General features: G+C 41.5%; 1 pseudogene; it reads right to left on the bottom strand.

Moving 5' to 3' along the window:
- LOC135524965 (protein O-mannosyl-transferase TMTC3-like) overlaps window positions 1-22,738 on the bottom strand; it is a 67,131-nt pseudogene that overhangs the window by 23,991 nt on the left and 20,402 nt on the right.

Below are 22,738 nucleotides of genomic sequence, written 5' to 3'. Positions count from 1 at the left end.
GCCCACCCAAATCACACCCTGACCAAGCCAAATAGAGACATAAAAAGGCTCTAAGGTTAGGGCGTGACAAAAGGGTACAAAAACTTTTTCACAGTACCGTACGCAATTAAGGCATCTGTATTATTATTTATTTTTTTATTGGTTGAAAATGTATTTAATTTTTCTTTCACTTTGAAAATGTGGAGTACGTTGTGTAGATCTGTAGGTAAAAAAAATCTAATTTAATCAAATTTTAAGGCAAGAAAATGTGAAGACTGTGCAAGGGGTGTGTAGACTTTCACTAGTGACTGTACATGTTTTCTCTTCCATGACATGACCTGTATGCACAAGCCATGTTGGTAGGCGACAGGCATATATGGAGGGTTACATAGTACTATACTTTAGATTAGCCTACCAGTATATGAATTTGCTTCCCCTGCCTGCAGTCACAAAATTTCTATGAGGATGGACAGAAATGTTAAGCTCTACAAGTCAACCATGTCACACACTAACTTGTATGAGTCAGCTCCGTTACACTGTATGTCCTACACATAGTCACACGTGTTGAGTTCCATGAAAGGCGTTGTCACTAAATGCTGAGTTCTATGAGAGTCAGCCCAGTCACACATGTTAACTTGCATGACAGTTAATCCCCACTTTAAATTAGACTGTATGGCATTCAGCCCTAATTTGAGATCTATAAATTGGTTGAGATAAGGTCAATCACACATGTTAAGTGTGAACATTTCCCTGTGAACATTTAAGCATTGTGTTTTTGTTGTGTAGACACACCAACTGCTCTCTCCACACTCCAACTGACCGGAGGAGTCTGGAACAACTCAACCAGCAATAATATCTGGGAGACATGGATTTATTTGAATGGCTTTACTGAACAATAATTCTTGGGCCCGTCCCAAGAGCCCTGGACTATATCAAAATTAGTACACTATATAGAGAATAGGGTGCCATATGGGACACAGCCCTAATTTCCATGGTCAATGCCACTTCTGTCTAGCAGTATAATCGATGAGTAAAGTTTTGCGTGATTCAATTGAAAACACAGTTGGAGAAGGAGCACAGCCAATACGGCCCGTTTCACACAATACATCAATGTTTTCCACAATAACACCGTTGAGCAGACTCAATTATATTATATTGATCAAAATCAATGGTATCTTGTCATCGTTTCATCTTCTCCAATGGCTTTGAAGTCCAGCAGACAATAATATAATGGGAGGGTGATAAGTCTGTCTTACCTGGTTGGACGCGGGTGTCCTGAAGGAAACATCTCAGAGCTTTTTCGTAATTGTTTTGATTTTCCAGAGAATGGCCAACATTGTTCCATAGCTTGGCATTGTTCTTGTAGACCTGAGGGGAGACAATGCAATCAATAGAAAATAAAAAATAATTACAAGCTCCATTTCTTTGTCTTTCTCAATATAATTACAATATACTGTGTATTTATGTTGTAATTATATTGTATTACAAAGAAGATTGATGAACTCTAGTCTAGGGCTGTGGCGGTCATTACATTTTGTCAGACAGTTATTGTCATGCAAAACACTGACGGTCTCAAATTATGTCTCTGTAATCTAGCATGGGTAGGATGGTAATCTGAATCAGGGTTAGTTTGGCAGCTGGGGTGAAAAGAGGAGCGATTACAATAGAGGAAACCAAGTCTAGATTTAACTTTAGCCTGCACTTTTGATATGTGCTGAGAGAAGGTCAGTGTTCCCAAGTACTAAACCCTCAGAGGTAGTAATAACACCTGTGGGAAAGAGGGGCATTCTTCTTACCAAACTACATGACATTTGTTTTGGAGGTGTTTGAGAACAAGGTTAAGGGTAGAGAAAGCTTGTTGGACACTAAGAACGCTTTGTTGTAGAGCATTTAACAAAAAATCCGGGGAGGGGCCAGCTGAGTATAAGACTGTATCATTTGCATATAAATGGATGAGAGAGCTTCCTACTGCCTGAGCTATGTTGTTGATGTAAATTGAGAAGAGCATGGGGCCTAGGATTGAGCCTTGGGGTACTCCCTTGGTGACAGGCAGTGGCTGAGACCACAGATTTTCTGACTTTGTACACTGCAATCTTTGGGAGAGGTAGTTAGCAAACCAGGCCAAGGACCCCTCAGAGACATCAATACTCCTTAGGCAGCCCACAAGAATGGAATTGTCTACCGTATCAAAAGCTTTGAACAAGTCAATCAAAATAGCAGCACAATATTGCTTAAAATCAAGGACAATGGTGACATCATTGAGGACTTTTAAGTTTGCAGTGACACATCCATAACCTGAGCGGAAACCAGATTGCATACCAGGGAGAATACTATAGACATCAAGAAAACCAGTTAGTTGATTATTGACAAGTTTTTCTAACACTTTTCATAAACAGGGCAAAATAGAAATATAACATTGAGGATCAGCTTGATCTCCCCCTTTAAATAAAGGATGAACAGTGGCTGCCTTCCAAGCAATGGGAACCTCCCCAGAAAGGAGCGACAGGTTAAAAAGTTTAGAGATAGGCTTGGCGATGATAGGGGCAGCAACCTTAAAGAATAAAGGGTCTAAACCATCTGACCCAGATGTTTTTTGGGGTCAAGTTTAAGGAGCTCCTTTAGCACCTCTGACCCAGTGACTGCCTGGAGGGAGAAACGTTGTAGCGGGGCAGTGGGGAAAAAAGGGAGAAGCATCAGGGATAGTCGCATTAGAAGGGGTGGGAGATAAGGAAATGTTGGGCGGGCAGGGAGGCATGGCTGAGTCAAATAGGAATACTGACTTAATGAAGTGGTGATTAAGGAGCTCAGCCATGTGCTTCTTGCCAGTAACAACCACATCATCAACATTAAGGGACATGGGCAGCTATGAGGAGGGTTATTCTCCAGGTCTTTAACCGTTTTCCAGAACTTCCTGGGGTTAGACTCACAGAGAGAGAATGGCTCCTTAAAGTAACTAACTTTGGCCTTCCAGAGAGCCTGAGTGCACTTATTTGCCTGAACGAGAGCCAGTCAGCCTGAGTATGCGTGTGCCGAGCCTTTCGCCAAATGCAATTCTTGAGGTGAAGTAACTCTGCAAGATCACGGTCGAACCAGAGGCTAAACTTGTTTTTAATTCTCATTTCCTTTATGGGGGCGTGTTTGTTAACAATACCATTGAAAATACCCAAAAAGAAGCTCCAAGCATCTTCGACAGAGGGGATAAAGATGATGCTATGCCATTTTACAGATGAACATATTACGATTACAGATTAACACAACATGGGTTGGCCTATTACTCTGTTATCTGGCATGCCATAGGCTGTAGGCTTGTTCATTTAGCAGACAAGATATGCTTATAAGTCCCGTGTCATTATTTTATATTATATGGTTTTATATTATGAAGAATATAATTGAATTTATCTGAATAAAATAGAAAGGATTTTTTCCCACTACGGACCGAATGAGCATGTGAAGTCTATGTTGAGCGTAAAAGTGGTCATTTGAAACAGGTCCTATACACCACGCTAGATGTATAGTTGGCAACTTTAGTTGTTATTGATACAAACCTTTTAAAATGTCTTAAATTAAAACATATGGGCTGCATGATGCGACTGAAGGCTATTGATGATTTGAGAAAGTTGGAAAAAAAAGAAAATAAGAAGCCTGTCTCCAGTTCCTTCCCTCAGGCGACACACACAGTACGATCACATGATGAGAGAACAATCACCCATCAGACTATTCTCAATGTACTATTATCTTTACTAATATGTTAAAAAGAGATTGTCTGCCTATGCACTTCAATGGCGAATGGAAGCCGCTTTCCCGCATGTTGTTCGTTGGGGTAGGCTCCTCCGGTTATTTCACTCCAAGCATCAACCACTATTTGAGGAGCATGCAGCCTCTCGTTGAGCGACAGGTGATTTTCCCGCCCAAACTGTATCCTATGGGCTTCCCAACCCTGTACCTGCAGCTACCCAGTGTTTAATTTGGGAAACTAAGTGAAATCTGTTTTGTGAACATTGAAAGTAACATGTTTTCATGACAAAACCTTTCATTCAACTGTTGACAGCTCCTCTTTCTGCGCGCTTAAGAAAGGGGAAGAGATGGAAACGCACAGTGGTGAGATGTTATGTCACTAAATGTAGCCTAATGTGTCACCTTATTAATTATGCAATTATTTAAAAAAAAAATCCCTATTGCTAGGCTATTCAAAATCAAATATAAATTCACTATAGTAGTCTAACTCTGCCCTGCACAAACAATGAACCAACAGCATTGCCTAGGACTATACGTTCTCTCCCAGACTCATGAATAGAAAGAAAGAAAGAAATAATAATAATAATAATAATAATAATATATCCCATTTAGCAGACGCTTTTGTCCAAAGCGACTTACAAGTCGGCTGGGGCCACTACTTTTACATATGGGTGGTCCCAGCGGGAATCGAACCCACGACGAACCCACGACGCTTGGCGTTGCAAGCGCCATGCTCTACCGACTGAGCCTACTCAAATACAACAATGTGTTTAGCTTAAAAAAATTTAAAAAATTGGGGGGGGGGGGGGACAAAGGATGATAAGAACAATCGTGGTGAGTTTATTGTAAATGAGGCCAAGGATGAGGAGATCTGGATGGCATACTTTCAGGGCAGAGGTGAAGTGTGTATTCAGATTCCCAGTCCCAGTTTCTGTTGAAGGTCTTGACTGTGTGTGGTGAGGAGCACTCCGATCATCAGCCAGGAAATTTTCTTCATGTGTCTGGTCAATAAAGGGAAAAAGTTAAAAGACACATTTTTGATTCTGTTAAAAGACTGTTAATCACCCAAATAATACCCCCCAAATTGAGAATGCTGTCTAGTTCGTACAATTTTGTTTGAAATTGTGGCTGAAGAGAGACACTGGGGGCTCGTTTCCTGGACACAGAATAAAGGTCAGTTTTTCTTGTGTTTTGTATCATATTGTACAACATCTGACGAAACTAACACTGTAAAAGTGTGACAAAGGTTGACAGGGGCCGTGTGAGTTTCGAAATCTGCCGAGCAAGAAATATCAATAAGAAGCATTTTAGAGCTGTGTTTACAAAATGCAGCAAGATACATCATATGAATTGGATTTAATTCGGTGTGAAAAACGCAAAATTCTGCATTATCGCAGCCACCGTTTGATCAGTGTTATTTCCTGATAGTTGCTGGAATCTACAAAGGACCTTATAATTAGCCTGTTTGCATGGGTGGGAGATTCGGCTTGCCTGGTGATATCATCAGGCGGAAAATTAGTTAATACGCTGAATATACCTTCTTTAACGTGTCTCCTTCCCTTCATCTACACTGATTAAAGTGGATTTTACAAGTAACATCAATTAGGTATCATAAATTTCACCTGGATTCAGCTAGTCAGTCTGTCATGGAAAGAGCAGGTGTTCTTAATGTTTTGTGTACTCAGTGTAGACAAATAACAAAGGTTCCAAACCTTTCTGCCAATAGCATCCCATTCAGACCACTCCCAGACAGTTGCAGCTAAATTCTTGGCAGAGACAATTTTTACAGTAACTTCATTGTTATCCAGAAATGATTTGATATAGATATACAGCACAAACGACTGCATTGGGTCTTTAAGCCTAGTCTTGGATAATTGAAAGTGCTTCTTAGTCCAAGACTAAGTTTATTATCAGTTTCCGGTATATCGCCCCTGAGAGTGGTCCATTGTTAAAATGCTTATTTTATGCTTTGGAGATGTTTAATACCCCATTACACCCTATGGGAGTTTGTGTTGGAAGGGTACTACTTACTCCAAATGGTCCCAGATGCATTTGTGTCGTCTTTGGTCATTGTTGTAAAGACAACACAAACAGATCTGGGACCAAGCTAACTAATGTACTACCCACCCTTTGTGGGGGGACAATCCTGAAGCCGTGTGCCACGAGAACACAGAATCCCATACTGGGGACATAGAGCACCCTTTCTGCTACCACGAAGCCCACGGGGAAGATGAGGTTGGAGGCTGGGGTGAAGGGGAGCATGATCAAAGAGAGGGCTTGGAGAAAAAGGGGAAAGAAGGGGGGGGGGGGGGGAGTAGGGAACAAAATACAAATAAGAACACAATGAAAGGCATGATGAACATAAGCCTCCTTGAATACACTTATCCTGCGAATGACTGAAATGCTCATTTTGAATGGAAGAGTGCATTGGGCACAGAGGCATGGGTTCACATACGCAGTCCCTGAAGATTGAGCACCATGTTACATATGTGCAGATACAGTATGTGCCCCACGGCATTGCTCTCTCCCGCTCTGCTGTGTGTGCCTCTTGCTAGACGTCACTCAAATGGCGAGGGGCTGAAGCTCACTGGTACAACTCTAATTGATATGGGGCCGGCACGCACGGGGGAAAATGAAGGAGAAATGGCGCAGCACAGCTTCCAGAAAAACAGTCGCCTTCAAACTAGGGATTTCGTGGCTAATTGAGGTAAGACTTATTCTGCTTATCGATGCATGTATGAACTTCATTGACACATCCAGCCCAAAGAAGGAAGGATTAACAGATGATTAGTAGTCACCAAAGTTTCCGGAGTACGTCTTTAAGCAAGATCAAATTTGCCTGGCATGCATGTCACTCTCACTTCCTTATCTTTTATTTGTTATGAATATAGAATCATTTTAATTGGAAACCTAGGAGATGTTTTAAAGCTTTGTGCTGCTTGTGAACTCGGGGGGAAAACAATGGGCACAGAGAAACACTTGGCAGGGAATGCAATGCATGTTATGTTACTTTAATTGCCTCTGGTCTTCTGTAGTGCAGTTGGTAGAGCATGGTGCTTGCAACACCAGGATAGTGGGTTCAGTTCCCAGGACCACCCATATGTAAAATGTATACACGCATGAACGTAAGTCGCTTTGGATAAAAGCATCTGCTAAATGGCATATATAAGAAATACAAATCAGACATAACATAATGAGTTGTTAGCCGTAGCATTTACTACAAATGCCTAAGCCTAGAGGTAATAGGTGTGCAGTATGCAATTCAATGACTGACTGCCAAGTTCGAAGTTTTAATGTTACTTGCATAAGTACAGTGAAATGCCTTTCTTGCAAGCTCTTAACCCAACAATGCAGTAATCCAATGACTGAATGTCATATTGAGTTCAGCAGTTTAAAAAGTGAGTGTGTGACTGTGAAATTCAGCAGTGCGTTATGTTAAATGGTTAGCTAACCACAAAATAACCAGGGGTGTCAAACATAACGTCCACAGGCAGTTTGCCTGCCTGCTTTCTGATTTAACGTGGCCCCCATTTGAACTCTCAATAACTAGCTTGACAGAGTATTTTAAAATCATATTTTAGAAGTACAAAAAGGCAACAAAATGTGGTTTACAATGAGGCAATAGCTTCAGTGGACTCTGAACTTGTCTTGTAGGTATGAGTTATGAATTTGGAGAGTATTAGGCATATCAGGATAACCTTGTATTGTAAACTGTAAAAGATCAAATGTTACATTGTGGTACCATTTCAGGCACAGGCTAATGAGGCTGTGTCCTTCATTTACTGTTAACATGTAAGCTTTAGGCTACGCCTTCCCTATAGTTAGGGCTGGGCGACATAGGGCCAAAATATAATATCACAATATTTTTTTTCTCATTTTTGACCGTATGACTGAATTTTCTATTTGGGAATAAGGAAAGTTCTTAATATGTTTTATGTGTAGTGCATGACCCTAGGATGGCAGCAAATTCATTCTAAGTGGCCTTTCTCCATTCTGATTTGTTTTGAACTTAACCAAACTAGGTCAAAGCTGACAGTGTACTACTACAAGGCTACACTTTTAGGGTACACGTTGTCTTATGAAGTCAGGATCTCTCTGGTGTACACCTTATGTCACCAACCACGTTGTTTAGATTCAGGTCTGTGTTGTGACACTAGTTAAATCATAAGTCTTTATTGTGTCTGTCTACCAAAACATTCAACTGCCATACATCACTCGACCATCAAAACCCCGTTGACCTAATGGAGAGAAAATACCTAAACACTTTTGTAATTTCAATTAAAAACCTTAAACCCACTGGTTTAGCAGTACTTTCAGACCAAAACTTTGAGCATTTCATCCTCAAAAGCGTCACGACGTCAGAATTACCATATGCATATTTAACAGTAGAAGAGTCGGGCCTTGATGAGTACCAATAGCCACCAGTCTAATAAATCAATTTAACTAGAAAAGCCTGGCCCCATTGCCAATGTCATTTGGGTGTGTTTATGAAATTGTTAGGCAACATTACCAAATGTAAGTATTTGAAAGAACATAACATTTTCATTAGTTTGTTACTGTAGGCTATATGTAAAAACTAAAAAAACAACAACTATGAAACAAAAAGCATGTGTATTGAAACAAAGTAAAAGCTTATGTTTATAATGACAAAACAAATGGAAATACCCAAACCGCAAGACACGCAGTCAGTGAAGAAAATATCAGTAGCCTAAATATCCGTATAGCGTGCTTGTGAACGGTGAAAATCAGCACAAAAGCAATAATGGTATTATAATGAATACAAGTGTCGATATGACAGCGGTCAAAAATAGTCTTATTTTCAGTTATTATACGTTATTTGTGGCCTCGCTCCTGCTTACAGTATTGTGTGCGTCTTCACGCAATAGTTGGATCTCATTTAGTTGTTATCCTTTAACTCACTTGAATGCATCGCTTCCCACAAACAAGTCACTTGCAGCCGGATTGGGTGTCCGGTTCTGTTCTAAGTGCATCTGCCAACCTTGCAGCTTCTCCTCCACGAAACCAGTGCACAATTTGTCACGCAAGGACTCTTTACTTGGACCTCATGTGTCTCTCACGCAGCCTGTGTGCCAGACTCATGATGAAGTCTCTTCTGGTCTCATGGGTGTTGTTCATGCACTGCTTGAACAACACGTGTGCATTGATAGCAGCCAAGTCGAGCATGTTGTAAAACACAGCAACAGGCCAGCGGCAAGTTCCTCCTTTCAGCTAGTACAGCTGTGCCATCTGATCAGAAACATTACCCGAAACCTGCTCACCCGCTGCCCGATGTGGCTCCTTTCCCAGCCGTTCAGTATGAATCAGAATAATAATCATCATAGATGTCATGATCTATTTCTTCTCCGCCATCCGAGTCGTTGTTATTCAGATCTTGTAGCAACACTAACACAGCATGTGCATCCATTCGTCTTGGTCCCATTGTAAATTATGCACGCTCACTGTGTAGCTTACTCCAAGTCGGCCTAGAGTAGACTAATGAAACTGCTTGGATTTGGTGGACTGGGTTTGGGTACAACGTTTTGAGATTATAATTAGAATAGATTAATACAATAGGCCTGAATACAATGGCCGCCCTGTTCTTCATTCACAATTGGTGATTACATAATTATGCATCGTCCATTTCCCCTCATCGTTCATTTCAACTATCGGAGAAGGAGTGGAGCAGGCTGGGGAAGATCATTCAGAAAAGTGACATGCCCCCCTAAAACTGGTTATAACTCCAGTTCTGTTTGTCATTGTTAGAATCTTAATATCGCAATGTGTTGTATAGACTTATATAGGAAAAGCGAAGGAAAAGGGGGACATTACTTTGCCATTGTTAGAGTAATTAAACATTTAAATTTGTTTTGAGACATGTTACACTTCGCCATTTTAGTGTTAATATACACAATCACAAATAAACCCATTCATATTTCGTTTAGGAAGATCATGAAAAAAACAATGCAATTTATTTAAAGCGAACAGATTTTGGAGTTGTATTTATCTGAGCTTCGTAGCTGTGCCATGCCAATGAAATCAACTTGTTCGTTAAGCAGACATCAGTCATACCACAGTCAATACACATATTTTACAGTAAGAATATAATGGAATCGCCCAAATGGCCATTGATGATAGTCACCAGATGCCTACTCCCATGAGGAATACATGAAGCAACAGTTATTCTAAGAAAAAGCAATATTTTGATACCGAGACCATCCGCACAATTTGTACAGGTTTTTTTGTGTGCCAAAAATAGGTTAGTTCAAAACTTTGGAATCTGCTCTTTCTGATAGGGTTTCCCAATCAAAACATCTGGAATGCACGCTGCACAGGCCATCAGTCTCGTCATTTTCTATTTGACAATTGATAATATCAAATCAAATTTTATTTGTCACATACACATGGTTAGCAGATGTTAATGCGAGTGTAGCGAAATGCTTGTGCTTCTAGTTCAGACAATACAGTAATAACCAACGAGTAATCTAACCTAACAATTCCACAACTACTACCTTATACACACAAGTGTAAAGGGATAAAGAATATGTACATAAAGATATATGAATGAGTGATGGTACAGAACGGCATAGGCAAGATGCAGTAGATGGTATAGAGTACAGTATATACATATGAGATGAGTAATGTAGGGTATATAAACAAAGTAGCATAGTTTAAAGTGGCTAGTGATACATTTTTACATCTATTTCCATTATTAAAGTGGCTGGAGTTGAGTCAGTTTGTTGGCAGCAGCCACTCAATGTTAGTGGTGGCTGTTTAACAGTCTGATGGCCTTGAGATAGAAGCTGTTTTTCAGTCTCTCGGTCCCCGCTTTGATGCACCTGTACTGACCTCTCCTTCTGGATGACAGCGGGGTGAACAGGCAGTGGCTCAGGTGGTTGTTGTCCTTGATGATCTTTATGGCCTTCCTGTGACATGGGGTGGTGTAGGTGTCCTGGAGGGCAGGTAGTTTGCCCCCGGTGATGCGTTGTGCAGACCTCACTACCCTCTGGAGGGCCTTACTGTTGTTGGCGGAGCAGTTGCCATACCAGGCGGTGATACAGCCCGACGGGATGCTCTCGATTGTGCATCTGTAGAAGTTTGTGTTTTTGTTGACAAACCAAATTTCTTCAGCCTCCTGAGGTTGAAGAGGCGCTGGTGCACCTTCTTAACAACGCTTTCTGTGTGGGTGGACCAATTCAGATTGTCCGTGATGTGCACGCCGAGGAACTTAAAACTTTCCAACTTCTCCACCACGATGTGGATGGGGGGTGCTCCCTCTGCTGTTTCCTGAAGTCCACAATCATCTTCTTTGTTTTGTTGACGTTGAGTGTGTGGTTATTTTCCTGACACCACACTCCGAGGGCCCTCACCTCCTCCCTGTAGGCCGTCTCGTTGTCGTTGGTAATCAAGTCTACCACTAGTGTCGTCCGCAAACTTGATGATTGAGTTGGAGGCGTGAACGGGGAGTACAGGAGAGGGCTCAGAACGCACCCTTGTGGGGCCCCAGTGTTGGGGATCAACAGGGTGGCGATGTTGTTACCTACCCTCACCACCTGGGGGCGGCCCATCAGGAAGTCCAGTACCCAGTTGCACAGGGCGGGGTCGAGACCCAGGGTCTCGAGCTTGATGACGAGTTTGGAGGGTACTATAGTGTTAAATGCTGAGCTGTAGTCGATGAACAGCATTCTCACATAGGTATTCCTCTTGTCCAGATGGGTTAGGGCAGTGTGGTTGTGATTGCGTCGTCTGTGGACCTATTGGGGCGGTAAGCAAATTGGAGTGGGTCTAGGGTGGATGTGATATGGTCCTTGACTAGTATCTCAAAGCACTTCATGATGACGGAAGTGAGTGCTACGGGGCGGTAGTCGTTTAGCTCAGTTCCCTTAGCTTTCTTGGGAACAGGAACAATGTTGGCCCTCTTGAAGCATGTGGGAACAGCAGACTGGGATAAGGATTGTCACCCATCAGACTTGTCAATTTAATCTAGTCTTTAAGCCATATCTACAATATTATTATTATTATGTGAAATTAGTTTTAATATAGTTTAGGTGTTGTTTGGATGGGCCAGCTTGGTAGGCAACGGTTGTCTTACAGTCAGAAAATACACTACCTTATTTTAGTATTTACAGTCTATGTGCTTCTGGATCAATCAACACATTTTGTGACTGATTACGATTTGCATTTGGAGTCCTGAAGTTTCTTATGACCTATTTTACCATAATAAATGCATTAATTTAGTATTTATTGCGGAATATTTATACAATTTAAATATCAACGGTCAGAATGACTGGCATGGCCATTCTACTAGTTATTGAATTCCAGCGCTCTGAGTGTTAAAGGAGAAAAGTGAAAACCCTCTCTTTCATCAGCTATCAAACTAAATCACTCACTCTACGCTATAGGTGGTCCTCATTGTGAATTATCCAGAGTTATCCCCCCTCCCCATGTATTAACATCATACTATGATATTTACAATGAACAGCATGATTGCGTTTGGCAGCCGCTTCAGAGGGCCCGGTGACGAGCGAATAGTGCTTTTTGAGGTCGCTTTTGGTTTGATTATTGAAAGAATAATCACCGAATTCGACTTTTAAACATTAAATGCACTATGAAATAATGATATTCCAATGATTTTAGAGCTTTGCAATGGAAATTCCACAGCCAAAAATGGTAAACATTCAATTGCCAAAAATATTCCACTGTCTCTTTCATGTCACATTGGGTAGGTAGCCTAGACATCAATAGAAAAATAGGAAATTACTATGAAATAACAAAATATTTCAGATGTGTATATTGCCTAGTTTTTATTTAATTTGTTTATTCTTTTTAATTCCTTAAAGTAATCATCTCTGCTGTCTGCAGTAGCAGCCAACCAGCAACTATAACATTAACTCTAACTCTTCCCATAATGTACTGTCTTTGTTCATCCTATTTAGCTAGGCTAGCCTGCCTAAGTATGCTGCAAGCTGTCTGACAAAATAATTTACTAGTTCTTCAACGTAGATAAGGCATATTTTCACAAACTCTCTCTATCCCTCTCATCATTGTGTACATTCCTCTCTCATGTAGTCTTTGTGGTCTGTGTGTATCTAACATTGCAGGCATGAAAGTGTATCCGACCCAGAAAAACTATTTTCACTGTCCGAGCCGGAAAGAACAGGCGCAATGGATTATGGTCATTGTAGTTAATTAAAACAGACATTGGTCACATCGCAAAATATACAGGCCCAGGTGCACAACTGAGCAAGTACATTAGAGTGTCTAGTTTGAGAAAAAGGCACCTCACAAGTACTCAACTGGCAGCAAGGACATTTCTAAGTGACCCCAAACCTTTGAACGGTAGTGTACAAAATGCCCAAGTGGAGACCTGGATGGTAAGATAAATCAACATAACATTCATGTAAGAAATGTAAAAAAAATTAGAATGAAAATGTGAAAAAAATCATTATTTTGATTATGATTTTGGTTAATTTATTGGTAAGAATGTTCAAGGATGCAGTTTTGAAATGTAATGTTTAAGAAAACTCTTACTGTATTTTGCACTGTTCAGGAAAAACAATTGACTGCGTGTCCATAAAACCAGGGTCCAGTCTACTCACTAGAGTCCCTAGAATACAAAACAGGTGAGTAAAAAACAGATAGGTCATACGAAGTGTTGCGGGACTTTTTTGATTTTTAAAATATCACATAAATCCAAACCCATAACCCTGCTACTTTCAGTCCAAAAACCCAAGTCCAAGATGGAAACAGATTCATTGCAACCAGGGTGGGATGAAGAAAAGCGCTGTAATCACCATGATAACCATTGATAGGCTATAGGTGTAGGTGGGCTGGCGAACTCTAACCTACGGCATCATGATATTACTCGATTACTGCCTCAAATAAATACACTGCTCAAAAAACTAAAAGGGAACACTTAATCAACACAATGTAACTCAAGTCAATCACACTTCTGTGAAATCAAACTGTCCACTTAGGAAGCAACACTGATTGACAATAAATGTCACATGCTGTTGTGCAAATGGAATAGACAACAGGTGGAAATTATAGGGTGGTATGACGGCCCGACGTCCACAGGTGGGGGTTGTGCTTACAGCCCAACACCGTGCAGGACGTTTGGCATTTGCCAGAAAACACCAAGATTGGCAAATTCGCCACTGGCGCCCTGTGCTCTTCACAGATGAAAGCAGGTTCACACTGAGCACATGTGACAGTCTGGAGATGCCGTGGAGAAAGTTCTGCTGCCTGCAACATCCTCCAGCATGAATGGTTTGGCGGTGGGTCAGTCATGGTGTGGGGTGGCATTTCTTTGGGGGGCCGCACAGCTCTCCATGTGCTCGCCAGAGGTAGCCTGACTGCCATTAGGTACCGAGATGAGATCCTCAGACCCCTTGTGAGACCATATGCTGGTGCGGTTGGCCCTGGGTTCCTCCTAATGCAAGTCAATGCTCGACCTCATGTGGCTGGAGTGTGTCAGCAGTTCCTGCAAGAGGAAGGCATTGATGCTATGGACTGGCCCGCCCGTTCCCCAGACCTGAATCCAATTGAGCATCTGGGACATCATGTCCCGCTCCATCCACCAATGCCACGTTGCACCACAGACTGTCCAGGAGTTGGCGGATGGTTTAGTCCAGGTCTGGGAGGAGATCCCTCAGGAGACCATCCGCCACCTCATCAGGAGCATGCCTAGGCGTTGTAGGGAGTTCATACAGGCACATGGAGGCCACACACACTACTGAGCCTCATTTTGACTTGTTTTAAGGACATTACATCAAAGTTGGATCAGCCTGTAGTGTGGTTTCCACTTTAATTTTGAGTGTGACTCCAAATCCAGACCTCCATGGATTGATAAATTTGATTTCCATTGATAATTTGTGATTTTGTTGTCAGCACATTCAACTATGTAAAGAAAAAAGTATTTAATAAGAATATTTCATTCATTCAGATCTAGGATGTGTTATTTTAGTGTTCCCTTTATTTTTTTGAGCAGTGTGTATACACACACACACACACACACACACACACACACACACACACATTTTCAATTAAGAACAAATTCTTATTTACAATGACGGCCTACACCGGTCAGAACTGGATGATGCTGGGCTAATAGTGCGCCGCCCTATGGGAGTTCCAATCATGAACGGTAACCGAGTAAAATCGTTGAAATTGTTGCATGTTGAGTTTATATATTTGTACAGTGTATTTGATTTGTCTAGCCAAAATGCTAGACCTGATGCATGTTAAATAAATAATAAAATTCACCAATTTACACACAATTAAAAACATTCAATATAATTTTGGTAAACAACTCCAGCATATATTTGGCCTTGTGTTTTAGGTTATTTTCCTGCTGAAAGGTGAATTTGTATCCCAGTGTCTGTTGGAAAGCAGACTGAACCAGATTTTCCTCTAGGATTTTGCCTATTCCGTTTATTTTTATCCAAAAAAAAGGGAGTCCTTGCTGATGACAAGCATACCCATAACATGATGCAGCCACTCTCATGCTTGAAAATATGAAGAGTGGTACTTTGTGTTGTGTTGGATTTACCCCAAACATAATGCTTTGTGTTCAGGACATTTCTTTTTTCAGTTTTACTTTAGTGCCTTGTTGCAAACAGGATGCATGCTTTGGAATATTTTTTATTTCGTACTACCTTCTTTTCACTCTGTCAATTAGGTTAGTATTGTGGAGAAACTACAATGTTGTTAATCCATCCTCTGTTTCTCCTATCAAAGCCATTCAACTCTAACTGTTTGTAGGATTTATGAATTTATTTGCAAATTATGGTGGAAAATAAGTATTTGGTCACCTACAAACAAGCAAGATTTCTGGCTCTCACAGACCTGTAGCTTCTTCTTTCAGAGGCTCCTCTGTCCTCCACTCGTTACCTGTATTAATGGCACCTGTTTGAACTTGTTATCAGTATAAAATACACCTGTCCACAACCTTAAACAGTCACACTCCAAACTCCACTATGGCCAAGACCAAAGAGCTGTCAAAGGACACCAGAAACAAAATTGTAGACCTGCACCAGGCTGGGAGGACTGCGATAGGTAAATAGCTTGGTTTGAGGAAATCAACTGTGGGAGCAATTATTATGAAATGGAAGACAAACAAGACCACTGATAGCCTCCCTCGATCTGGGGCTCCACGCAAGATCTCACCCCGTGGGGTCAAAATGATCACAACAACGGTGAGCAAAAATCCCAGAACCACATGGGGGGACCTAGTGAATGACCTGCAGAGAGCTGGGACCAAAGTAACAAAGCCTACCTTCAGTAACACACTACGCCGCCAGGGACTCAAATCCTGACATGTCCCCCCTGCTTAAGCCAGTACATGTCCAGGCACGTCTGAAAATTTCTAGAGAGCATTTGAATGATCCGGAAGAAGAATGGGAGAATGTCATACGGTCAGATGAAACCAAAATAGAACTTTTTGGTCAAAACTCAACTCGTCGTGTTTGGAGGACAAAGAATGCTGAGTTGCATCCAAAGAACACCATACCTACTGTGAAACATGGGGGTGGAAACATCATGCTTTGGGGCTGTTTTTCTGCAAATGGACCAGGACGACTGATCCGTGTAAAGGAAAGAATGAATGGGGCAATGTATTGTGAGATTTTGAGTGAAAATCTCCTTCCATTAGCAAGGGCATTGAAGATGAAACGTGGCTGGGTCTTTCAGCATGACAATGACCCCAAACACACCGCCCGGGCAACGAAGGAGTGGCTACATAAGAAGCATATCAAGGTCCTGGAGTGGCCTAGCCAGTCTCCAGATCTCAACCCCATAGAAAATCTTTGGAGGGAGTTGAAAGTCCGTGTTGCCCAACAACAGCCCCAAAACATCACTGCTCTAGAGGAGATCTGCATGGAGGAATGGGCCAAAATACCAGCAACAGTCTGTGAAAACCTTGTGAAGAGTTACAGAAAACGTTTGACCTCTGTCATTGCCAACAAAGGGTATATAACAAATTATTCAGAAACTTCTGTTATTGAACAAATACTTTTTTCCCACCATAATTTACAAATAAATTCATTAAAAATCCTACAGTGTGATTTTCTGGATTTTTTTCTCATTTTGTCTGTCATAGTTGAAGTGTACCTATGATAAATTACAGGCCTCTCTCATATTTTTAAGTGGGAGAACTTGCACAATTGGTGGCTGACTAAATACTTTTTTGCCCCACTGTATGTGTTTTACCCATGCACCAATAGGTGTCCTTCTTTGCCAAAGAATCTGTGTTTGAAATTCACTACTCGACTGAGGGACCTTACAGATCATTTAAGGACATTTTTACTCCTGAACTTATTTAGGCCTGGGGTTGAATACTTGTTGACTAAAGACATTTCAGCATCTCATTTTTAATTAATTTGTAAAGTTTTCAAAAACATAATTCCACTTTGACATTATGGGGTATTGTGTGTAGGCCAGTGACACAAAATCGCAATTTAAATACATTTTAAATGCATACTGTAACACAAGAAAATGTGGAAAAAGTCAAGTGGTGTGAATACTTTTGGAAAGCATTGTGTAAATACTACAGACTCTAGTGAGTTATCCCAAACCCACTTTTACTTCCGCATCTAGAAAAGTTAATCTAAACAAATATGTATTTCATATTAAGTGTACAGTATATACATACAGTACCAGTCAAAAGTTTGGACACACCTACTCAATCCAGGGTTTTTCTTTATTTAAAATTATTTTCTACATTGAAAACATCAACAGTATGAAATAACACATATGGAATCCAAAACACAAATTCTTTGCTCATTGCAAAAGAAGCTTGAAAATCTGGAACATTAGTTGAATATCAATGGAAAAAGTGTTCCAAATCGAACCGTCGGTAGTAGACTACAATCTACAACACCGCTGGGAGGAAGGCAGTTGATAACTAACACTGGCCAACAACACAACAGCTCATTCAAGTTGCACAACTTTTAGGACTAGGGGGTTTCCCCACACCCAGATGAAGCCTATTCCTGGACAAAAAAGCACTTTCAAATGGAGATTCAACTGAAAGTGTGCAGGACTCAAAAGTAGGCTATTAATCTGGTTCTGGAAACCCAGCCCATCATGGAGAACTCAACGGTTCTAATCCCATATTAGGAAAGATCGATTATGAATGTTCTAGTTCCAGACTGCTAAGAATTACTCAATGTTCCACACTATCATGACGCCTCAAGTGTTGAGGTAAATTATAGCCTGGATGCTAACAAAAACTGGTATTTTATGTAATTTGCACTACTGTCAGGACAAACATTCTATATCTAAAGGAAACAACCATAAATGGCAACTCAAGTAGTATTATTTGGAAGATGCTATACAAAGCACAGCAACACTCCGTCAATGTAGCCAAAACAATAATGTTTCCTGTTGGTCTAAAATGAGTAGGCTATGGGGGATTTCTGCAGGGGGGATTAATTAAAAGAACTTGTAATAATTGCCAAATCAAATAGAACATAGTGGGGAGAGCAAGTATTTGATACACCGCCGATTTTGCAGGTTTTCCTACTTACAAAGCATGCAGAGGTCTGTCATTTTATCATAGGTACACTTCAACTGTGAGTGACGGAATCTAAAACAAAAATCCAGAAAATCATATTGTATGATTTAAGTAATTAATTTGCATGACATAAGTATTTGATACATCAGAAACGCAGAACTTAATATTTGGTACAGAGATCATACGTTTCCTGTAGTTCTTGACCAGGTTTGCACACACTGCAGCAGGGATTCTGGCCCACTCCTCCATACAGACCTTCTCCAGATCCTTCAGGTTTTGCGGCTGTCGCTGGGCAATACAGACTTTCAGCTCCCTCCAAAGATGTTCTATTGGGTTCAGGTCAGGAGACTAGCTAGGCCACTCCAGGACCTTGAGATGCTTCTTATGGAGCCACTACGTAGTTGCCCTGGCTGTGTGTTTCGGGTCGTTGTCATGCTGGAAGACCCAGCCACGACCCATCTTCAATGCTCTTACTGAGGGAAGGAGGTTATTGGCCAAGATCTCGCGATACATGGCCCCATCCATCCTCCCCTCAATACGGTGCAGTCATCCTGTCCTCTTTGCAGAAAAGCATCCCCAAAGAATGTTTCCACCTTCATGCTTCACGGTTGGGATGGTGTTCTTGGGGTTGTACTCATCCTTCTTCTTCCTCCAAACATGGCGGGTTGAGTTTAGATCAAAAAGCTCTATTTTTGTCTCATCAGACCACATGACCTTCTCCCATTCCTCCTCTGGATCATCCAGATGGTCATTGGCAAACTTCAGACGGGCCTGGACATGCGCTGGCTTGAGCAGGGGGACCTTGCGTGCGCTGCAGGATTTTAATCCATGACAGCGTAGTGTGTTACTAATGGTTTTCTTTGAGACTGTGGTCCCAGCTCTCTTCAGGCCATTGACAAGGTCCTGCTGTGTAGTTCTGGGCTGATCCCTCACCTTCCTCATGATCATTGATGAGGTGAGATCTTGCATGGAGCCCCAGACCGAGGGTGATTGACCGTCATCTTGAACTTCTACCATTTTCTAATAATTGCGCCAACCGTTGTCGCCTTCTCATCAAGATGCTTGCCCCTATTGTCCTGTAGCCCATCCCAGCCTTGTGCAGGTCTACAATTTTAACCCTGATGTCCTTACACAGCTCTCTTGGCCAATGTCGAGAGGTTGGAGTCTGTTTGATTGAGTGTGTGGACAGGTGTCTTTTATACAGGTAACGATTTCAAACAGGTGCAGTTAATACAGGTAATGATTGGAGAACAGGAGGGCTTCTTAAAAGAAAAACTAACAGGTCTGTGAGTGCCGGAATTCTTACTGGTTGGTAGGTGATCAAATACTTATGTCATGCAATAAAATGCAAATTAATTACTTAATCATACAATGTGATTTTCTGGATTTTTGTTTTAGATTCCGTCTCACAATTAAGTGTACCTATGATACAAAGCATGTCGAAGTCTAATTTTTAAGTAGGAAAAGCTGCAAAATCGGCAGTGTATCAAATACTTGTTCTCCCCACTGTATGCACGCACCACTTTTCTGTTATTTATTTTATAAGTTTTTGAAACAAGTATTTTTTTTATTTTATTTCACTTCATCAATTTGGAATATTTTGTGTATGTCCATTGCATGAAATCCAAATAAAAATCCATTTAAATTACAGGTTGTAATGCAACAAAATAGGATGAAGTTCTGGGATTTGTCCCCTGGGAAAGATCGAACAGCAGACATATGGAGAGAGGAGGCGAGAGAAAGCGAAACAGAATATTGTGTTGTAGGACAGCTGAGCTGACACGAGATCTGGCTTTCGACTCTCAGTTGATACCGTTTCCACAGTAACATGACATGACGTGATGAAACGTTGAAACTAAGTTGCAAGCTACTTTCGTAGCAAGGTGTTGTTGAACAAGTTTCTTATGAAACACATTCCAGACACTGCTATCTTGACATAACTGATTTGACAGAGAAATATCAGCTAGATAGGATAGGCAGCTGCAGCTATCATCAAGCTGTGCTAACTAGCTGTTGTCAGCGCAGGAATCGTCAAGAAAATGATGAACGCGCTTCAAAGGAGCGTTTTGACTGATGTCACGTCTATGCTAATATGGCAAAACATTTGCTACCTAGCTAACCAACAACTGTAACAATGTATTTGAGAGACAAGAGCTCATTGTGCAAATGTATTTGTTTTTAAATAAACATTGCAGATGAAATGTAGTTTATATGTTGTCAACAATCGAAGTTAACCCTGTCTGTTTGCCACATCGTTGCGCACACGTAAGTTTTGTTGCTAAACAGTCAACCCATCTTTAGAACTGAATTAGCTGACCATCCTGAGATGGCAAGTCAATCAGGAGGGGAGAAAGTCCTCAACATCAAAACTTTGTTCTCTCCATAGCAAAACTAGCTTAGCTTACCTCACTGTACTCATTACTGGCCTTGTTTGTTGTGATTTAATGGCAAAGACAAACCCAAGAAACACCAACATCAAACCACACCCCCAAGACAATTGTAGTTTGCCTTCAGTCATAGCCGCTAGCATTTCTTAATGATCATTGATGAAAAATGAGGCCAAATCAGGAAGTGCAGTCGCCCTATAACATTATAAATGATCATTTGTGGTGGTCTTTGTCTCATAGGGAGGGTAAAAGCAACATTGTGAGGAAGTTCACTGACACGTATTGAGTCATAGAAAGAAAACAGTAAGGAGAAAGAAGTCATGGGTCTGTTACACAATATACACTCCTCCCATCCATTTCTCTTCCTCTATCTATGGGCAGGCAGAGGATACAGTAGTAGATTCAGGGCAGGCATCCACACTGCTGAACTTTCCAATGCACAAAATCTGCCAAGCAGGGTCATTCAGAACAGAACATTAGTTGTGCTGAGGATACGGAGAAATGCTATCTGTTGGGACAAAATATTAAAACATCCCAAGGCTCTAGTTGTATGTTGGACAGAATTTGAATTGTCTTGAAACAAGGCCAAATCTTTACTTTATAAACACAGCAGGGTTATGTCTTAAGCAGAGGCGAGTGAAACCCAACATCAAGAGGTCATCATTCACTTTACAAGCAGAGTGAGGCAAATGTTTGTCTTCATTATGGGAATTCCACACTGCTGGTTTGATGTATTTGGTGTGCCTATAGTTATGAGGTTTACAAACAATTTAAGGTCACAACTGGCAAACTTCAGGTCAGACAAAACAAACCATGCTAGTGCAGACAAAACAAACAACACAAACAGAAATATTCCACAACTTTCCGCACCACATAAGAATATCCATGTCAGCTGCCAAACGCACATAGAAAAATAAATGTCATCTGATCTGGCAAAACCACAACAACTAAAGCACTGACACGTTTTAACAAACCACTAACTCACCATGAGGACGGTCTGGTGGAGGAGTTTGAGTGGCGCAGGCCCGGGAGGCTGTAGAAGGCCAGGGTGGCAAGGTTCCTCAGGTCCAGAGGGCTCTCCACCAGAGGAATGGTCCCCATTGTCCAGTCACAGCACAGCTCTGATGGGTTGAGAAGGAGCCAGCCGTTCACTGGCAGCAGGTTGTTGAAAGTCAGCTGCCTGGCCAGAGTGTGGCTGACTGCCGCAGGGTTGTCAAACCTGGAGAGGGAGGAGAAAGAACGAAAGGGAGAGAAAATGGGTGAACGAAAATCCTGATGACAAAAAAATGAGGTTAGGTGAAGGGGAGAGGGGGTCAGGCTCACTGCCCGCTGGGTTGTCAAACCTGGGGAGGCAGGGAGAGAGAGAGAAGAGAAGAGAGAGAGAAAGAGCAAGAGAGAACCATGGAGAGAGAGAGAGAACCATGGAGAAAGAGAGAGAGAACCATGGAGAAAGAGAGAGAACCATGGAGAGAGAGAGAGACAGGGAGAGAGAGAACCATGGAGAGAGGGAGAGAGTCAGAAAGAGGGTGAGTGTATAATTGACAAGTTGGCTTAATAAATCTTGGATGGTAAATGGAAGAGAGCGAAAGAGGGGAAGAGAGAAAGCGGGTGAGTGGACAATAAATATAAATGTTGGGTGGTCAAACATGGTGAAGGAGGAGGTGATAGAGAAAGACAAATGTCAGGTGAATAAGGAAAGGGAGTACAGTGGAACAGGCACAAAGAGGGTGAGTGGAGGCATACGCGTGACTAGACCAGGAGGGTGTGGACGAGAGGAGTAACTGAGAAGATGTTTTTTTCTTCTATTTTTTGGAGAACCAATTTGTGCCAATTCAGCACTTATTAGCACTCAAGAAACATCCTTGGACAAATACAGTATGCTACTGTCATCTTTGTAGAGCCTCCACTACCTCCTATTTATCCTTTTCCCTTATAACTTTGAATGGACTGGCATTCATGACTCACATTCTTCGGGACCATGAGCATTATAGTGTGTCACAAATGGCTCCCAATTCCCAATGTAGTGCACTACTTTTCACCAGGGCCCATAGGGCTTTGGTCAAAAGTAGTGCATTATATAGGGAATTGGGTGCCATTTGTGATGGGGCCTTAGTCTCCATGGCTC

The sequence above is a fragment of the Oncorhynchus masou genome, chromosome 31 (assembly GCF_036934945.1).
Source record: "Oncorhynchus masou masou isolate Uvic2021 chromosome 31, UVic_Omas_1.1, whole genome shotgun sequence".
NCBI lineage: Eukaryota > Metazoa > Chordata > Actinopteri > Salmoniformes > Salmonidae > Oncorhynchus > Oncorhynchus masou.
The sequence above is the reverse complement of the archived record's forward strand: the minus strand, read 5'-3'. Positions and strand labels throughout refer to the sequence as shown.